The sequence below is a fragment of the Selaginella moellendorffii genome, unplaced genomic scaffold (genome assembly GCF_000143415.4).
Source record: "Selaginella moellendorffii unplaced genomic scaffold, v1.0 SELMOscaffold_257, whole genome shotgun sequence".
Lineage (NCBI taxonomy): Eukaryota > Viridiplantae > Streptophyta > Lycopodiopsida > Selaginellales > Selaginellaceae > Selaginella > Selaginella moellendorffii.
The window spans coordinates 86-6837 of NW_003314515.1; the positions used below are offsets into that span (position 1 = coordinate 86).

General features: G+C 53.8%; 1 pseudogene; it reads right to left on the reverse strand.

Annotated features, from left to right (window-relative positions):
- Positions 1–6119: 6119 nt before the first annotated feature.
- On the reverse strand, positions 6120–6238 carry LOC112343871 (annotated as a pseudogene).
- Positions 6239–6752: the final 514 nt, after the last annotated feature.

Genomic DNA, 6752 nt, shown 5'->3' on the forward strand with positions numbered 1-6752 from the left:
TAAACCCTAAACCCTAAACCCTAAACCCTAAACCCTAAACCCTAAACCCTAAACCCTAAACCCTAAACCCTAAACCCTAAACCCTAAACCCTAAACCCTAAACCCTAAACCCTAAACCCTAAACCCTAAACCCTAAACCCTAAACCCTAAACCCTAAACCCTAAACCCTAAACCCTAAACCCTAAACCCTAAACCCTAAACCCTAAACCCTAAACCCTAAACCCTAAAGCCAACACGCGAGCACACTTTGACACACAAACATGCAGGTGGACATACTACAGGCCCAGGGAACAAGACAGAAACATCATCCAATACCACCCAGTCGCACTACTATTATGGGGCGCACATATGAACGTGCAACGCATCACTAATGACACTTGGTCAAAGTACCTTATGAAGTATGCACTCAAGGCAGAGCCGACGGGGCCCATGACAATCGACACTAGTGATGCAGCAAGGCTCGGGCTCAGCGGCCTTTCTACAACAGCACTCAAGGTGGTCAGTGCAGCATGCTTTGTCAAGCCAGTATCAGCAACAGAAGCAGCACTCATTATGCTTCAGCTCCAGGTTGTAAGACACAAAGAATCCGTCGACTACTACGACACGTCCCCGCCACAGCTCAGAAACAGGGCGTCCAAGTCAAACACACCGGTCTTGCACACCGTCTCACAGTACTGTGCACGCCCGCCAGAGCTCGACGACATCACGCTGTATAACTACTACAAGAACCACGTCATCAGGCCTACAATGTACCAAAGCACAGCAACGTGCACAAACACGCATGGACAGGGGAACACGCACTCTCACCCACTGAGCTCTCACCCAAGTTCAAGACAAGGGAATTGCCCGCCCGGATCCAGACTTAGTGGTTACACTAGGAACATCAGTTCGCTCAGCATCACAAGTGAGTGCAGCCATCACCCATCAGTCACACACAGGGAGAAAACTTTGCCATGCTATTCAGCGACCGATCCTTTCGCCAGGTGGAAATGTATCCCCTGCCCGAGATTCCAAAAGGCCGCTGAATAGCACGGAGCATATGTCCTCCACCACATGCTTACTTAGTACACGCGCAAAGGGCATGCAGGCACGTACATGTTTTGCGTCAGTCACCTCAGAACCCAGCTCCCCACCAAGCCCCCATGCGACTGAGCTCACCCAAGTTCAAGACAAGGGAATTGCCCGCCCGGATCCGGACTTGCTGGTCACACCAGGAACATCAGTTCATTCAGCATCACAAGTAAGTGGAGCCATCACCCATGAGGGACAACACAAGGAGAAAACCTTTGTTAAAAATGCACGTGGCGGAGGGAGCAAGAAGTTACATGCTCTTGTGCTATGGAGCGACCGATCCTTTCGCCAGGTAGAAATACATCCCCTGCCCGAGATTCCAAAAGGTCGCTCAATAGCACAGAGCATGTGACTTCTTGCTCCCCCATCACATGCATTTTTAACAAAAGGGTAGATGCCTAGAGCGTCACTTCCCCGGCTGTGAAGCACCAGCTAAGCCCCCATGCGACTGAGCTCACCCACGTTCAAACACGAGGGAATTTTGCCCGCCCGGATCCGGACTCAACGGTTACAGCACAGCAAGGGGTGTGTGCTTGGGAGGGGGTGCGAACACCCCACTGGCCCAAAACACACACAAAAGCGAGAGGCTAGCCCGAGCTGTGGCGCACCACACATGTTGGTCGTCCGAGTCTCCCGGTTCTGCCGGAGCATTGGCCAGGAACCCGTCACAAGCACATGTGTTGCACCACAGCAATAGGTGTGCAGCCCTCTACCAAAGGCACACACCACCCCACATCAGGAGGATTAACTGCCAGCCAGCCCACCACCACCGCACGCAAAGATCCGAGTCTCCCGGCTTTCACCAGGACCCGTCCCAATGCGCATTGTGGTGGCGAGCAGGGAGTGTGATGTTGCAGGTAGCAAAAGCAGAGCCACGAGCCAAAGCCAGAAGCCAAAGCCCACTTTGAGCTCGCCCCGCACGCAGTATACCACGTGAAGAGCACTCGCTCGCCCGGATTCGGACCCGGACTCGGACTCCGAGTTCAACTCGGACTCCACCTCGGCTACCCGACCTCCAACACCCACACTATCCCTACTATACTTTTGGAACCCCCCACAGCCCCCCCCCCCTGGGAGACACACGCTTTGGGCTTTCACCCCACAGCATGTATTAGTGTTCGGGCTTAGAATCTGGAAGTGCTGCGACTTCTGCAACATCAACAATGAAAAAGTGGTCATTTTTTCTTACTTTTTTTTTTCGAGTGTCACGAGACGACTCCTAGGAGCGGATGACACGTGGCACACTGTTCATGCCATGTAATATGTGCCGTTTTTAGTGGTTTTTCAAGGTAAGAGTCACGTGACATATTTCGAGCTTGGTGTCATGGTAGTAAATGTAGTGTTGCCAACTCATATTTCGGCTAAAGTTGGATGTTTTTGAGTTGTTTTTTTTCGTAGTAACTTATATCGCCACGTGTTATTCCACGTGCTCTAAAGATGGCACACGGGCTCAATGTATGGAACGCAACACTATGCCATGTGCAAGTGTAGGGTTTAGGGTTTAGGGTAGGGTAGGGTTTGCCACGTGGCATACATTTTGAGCAATTTATATGCCATGAGCTATACCTTTTAGAAGGTGGCATTCAGACGGATGGTTTGGATGAGGTGGCATGCCACGTGGCATACTTTTATGTACTTATAGCATGCCACGTGGCAAACCCTTGGAGAGGTGGCATCTTGGAGGTTGCATGCCACGTGGTAAACCCTTGGAGAGTTGGTACCTATGGATGCCACGTGGCAAACCCTTGGAGAGGTGGCATCTTGGAGGTTGCATGCCACATGACAAACCCTTGGAGAGGTGGTACCTATGGATGCCACGTGGCAAACCCTTGGAAAGGTGCATCTTGGAGGTTGCATGCCATGTGACAAACCGTTGGAGAGGTGGTACCTATGGATGCCACGTGGCAAACCCTTGGAAAGGTGGCATCTTGGAGGTTGCATGCCACATGACAAACCCTTGGAGAGGTGGTACCTATGGATGCCACGTGGCAAACCCTTGGAAAGGTGGCATCTTGGAGGTTGCATGCCACGTGACAAACCCTTGGAGAGGTGGTACCTATGGATGCCACGTGGCAAACCCTTGGAAAGGTGGCATCTTGGAGGTTGCATGTCACGTGACAAACCCTTGGAGAGGTGGCACCTTTGAGGTTGCATGCCACGTGACATGACATTGGAAGGTACCTCTTCTGCACTTGTATGCCATGTGGCATACCTCAGGCCCTGGATATCTCGGGCCCCGGACATGTCGGTGTGAGACACAAAATCCCTAGGCCCCAAAGTGGAGCTGGAAGGGCGCCACATGGTAGTGGCCAAAGCGAGATGGACCAAAAGCTCCGACTTGAAAAGTCAAGAGCGGGAGTGGAACTCCCAACGAAGTGCTCGAGGAACGAGCACGAAGCGAGCAAAAGGCAAGGCTCCAAAAAGGGACCCAAAAGGACCAACACATGACACGTGGGAGTGTCCGAGATGGACTCGAGATGGAGTCCGAAGTGGAGTCCGAGGTGGACCCGAGATGGACCCGAGTTGGAGTCCGAAGTGGAGTCCGAGATGGAGTCCGAGATGGAGTCCGAGTTGGAGTCCGAGGTGGACCCGAGATGGACCCGAGTTGGAGTCCGAAGTGGAGTCCGAGATGGACCCGAGATGGAGTCCGAGATGGAGTCCGAGATGGAGTCCGAGGTGGACCCGAGATGGACCCGAAATGGAGTCCGAGATGGAGTCCGAGATGGACCCGAGATGGAGTCCGAGATGGAGTCCGAGATGGAGTCCGAGATGGACCCGAGATGGAGTCCGAGATGGAGTCCGAGGTGGACCCGAGATAGACCCGAAATGGAGTCCGAGATGGACCCGAGATGGAGTCCGAGATGGACCCGAGATGGAGTCCGAGATGGACCCGAGATGGACCCGAGATGGAGTCCGAGATGGAGTCCGAGATGGAGTCCGAGATGGAGTCCGAAGTCGAGACCGAGACCGGAACCGAGACCGGGACCGAGACCGAGACCGAGACCGAGGCCGAGGCCAAGACCGAGCCCGAGCCCGAGTCCGAGTCCGAATCCGAATCCGAGTCCGAGTCCGAGTCCGAGTCCGAGTCCGAGTCCGGAGCCTGAGAGGGTGAAAGCCCAAAGCGTTCGTCTCCCAGACCCTGGGGGGTTTGGTGAGCTCCAAAAGTATAGTAGGGGGAGGACTGCAGTGGAGCCAGTTTGGCCAGGAAAGGCCAGTTTGGCCCAGGAAGGCCAGACCCAGTGTTGGGTGATGAGCTGCCCACTGGGAAGTCCAAGACTAGAGTGAATACGGACCGACAAGCGGGGTAGCTTGGTGAAGTGTTCAAGAGCCGGCTCTAGTTCCCCCGGGAGATCGACTGGCCGATGCTCCCAGTCCAAGTGTGGGTGGCACTACCTACTTGGATACCAGGCGTGGCTCAACGGAACCTCGCTCTAAGCCCATGGCTAGAGCACCTAAAGGCGATAGGTGGGGAGAGTACCCAGGTGGGTCGCGTAAGGCCACGGTGTTCCGAAATGTCGTCCCAAAGGCCCAGACTGTGGAAAGGAAGAGGAGCAGTCCTCTGGGGTAGTGACCAAGGACACAGTCGTGTGGTGAGGAAGTCCCAGAGGACCGTGGGACTTAGTGGTCGGGCCTGTGGGCCTCGATCCAGTGGCAGTGTTGGCAAACACGGCTAGGGGCAGAAAGGGACTTGGTAGGAACTGACAAAGGGACTTTGGGGAAGGCGATTCCCCAGGTCTGTGGGCATCCTAAGGATGCTAAGGAGTGGATCTAGGATGACCCTCGTAGACAGATGGCCCAGTCTTGGAGAGACGGGATGGTGATGCAAGTGGTATTGGACCATTTGCGCAGCAAAGGTGAATGGGCATGGCCTTAGCGTAACGGGCCGAGATGTCAGTGGTACCTTTGGGTGTCGGTCATGGATCGGACACGTGGAGCACTTGGACCAAGTGCAAAGGTTGAGTGGCATGGATGCCATTCTCGGGGCTAGCAAGCCCCAAGTCCTGAATGGGACTTATGGAGGTTGTGAATGAGACTCCTCCAAGTGGTCGAAGGTGTGGTTAAGTGACTAAAGTAGAATGGAAAAATTTAGTCGCTTACAGTCGGGCCCCAGATATATCGGGCACCCGATATGTCCGGCCCCAGATATATCGGGCCCCGGACATGTCGGGCACCCAGACATATCCGGGCCCCGACATATCCGGCCCCGGACATGTCGGGCACCCGATATGTCGGGCCCCAGAGATGTCGGGCCCCAGATATATCGGGCCCCGGACATGTCCGGGCCCCGATATCTCCGGCCCCGAACATGTCGGGCACCCGATATGTCGGGCCCCCGGACATATCCGGCCCCGGACATGTCGGGCACCCGATATGTCCGGCCCCGGACATGTCCGGGCCCCGATATGTCCGGCCCCGGAAATGTCGGGCACCCGATATATCCGGCCCCAGACATATCGGGCCCCGGACATGTCGGGCACCCGATATGTCGGGCCCCGTACATGTCGGGCACCCGATATGCCGGGCCCCAGATGTGTCTGGCCCTGGATATATCCGAGTTTTATTTTGACACGTGGCATGGCCTTTGGTTTGATCTCATAGAGTTTTATTGTTTTCAATGTGTGCCACATTGACACATGGCATGCACTTTGGTTTGTGCTCAGAGTTTTATGGTTTTCAATGTGTGCCACATTGACACGTGGCATGTGCTTTGGTGAGTTTTATGGTTTTCAATGTGTGTCACATTGACACGTGGCATGCCCTTTGGCTTGTTCTCATAGTTAGAGTTTAGCGTCCTTGTATGCCATGTGAAATACATATGTTTGGACTTGCTTGCCATGCCACGTGGTGACAGTCACAACACATTCTTTGTGACTTATATCCTAGTTAATAACTAACTAATGACACAATTTGGCAAACACACCTTACATTGACAATTGTAAGTAGTATTTAAGGACCATACACTTATATGCTATGGAAAAATACTCAAAGTTTATATATTAAAACAGTGATCTTACAAAAATAAATGACTTGTAAGGAAAAAAACAAAAAGAGGGGGTCACTTGGACTTCCCGGGTGGTCACCCAGCCCAGTACTATTCAAGCCCAGGGACGCTTAACTTTGGAGGTCTGATGGGATCTAGTGCCATAGTCACGGTTTGAACCCACTCTGAAATATTTCACACTCCCCCTACTCTTATAGTGTGGGGCAGCTTGATCCAAAGCTGCAGCGTACCTCCACAATCCCGTGTTCGTTTTGGGCGCCAAAAAGCACGCCCGCGGGACATGTGGTACCTCCCCAACAATTCACGAAGACCGCGTTTTGGGGCCCAAAACGCGCGCTGCAAAATGTGGGGTACCTCCCCGACTTTTCGTGAAAAATCGCGTGTTTTGGGCCCCAAAAAAAGCCCGTGGAACACGTGGTACCCTTGCAACTTCTCGCGAAAAATCGCGCGTTTTGGGCCCCAAAACGCGCCCCGCGAAATGTGGGGTACTGTAGCGCACCTGAATTTGGAGCCGAACTCCAAGCCCGTTGCACTACGAAACGAGGGTCCGGTACAATCCCACGAGCACCAACTCCCCGTATCCAGCACCTGCACGCAAAATGGTGTCAGACGGAGTCTGGCACAATTTTGGCATACCGGTGGCCTAATGCGAGAAGGAGGGTACTCCACCGACTAGAGC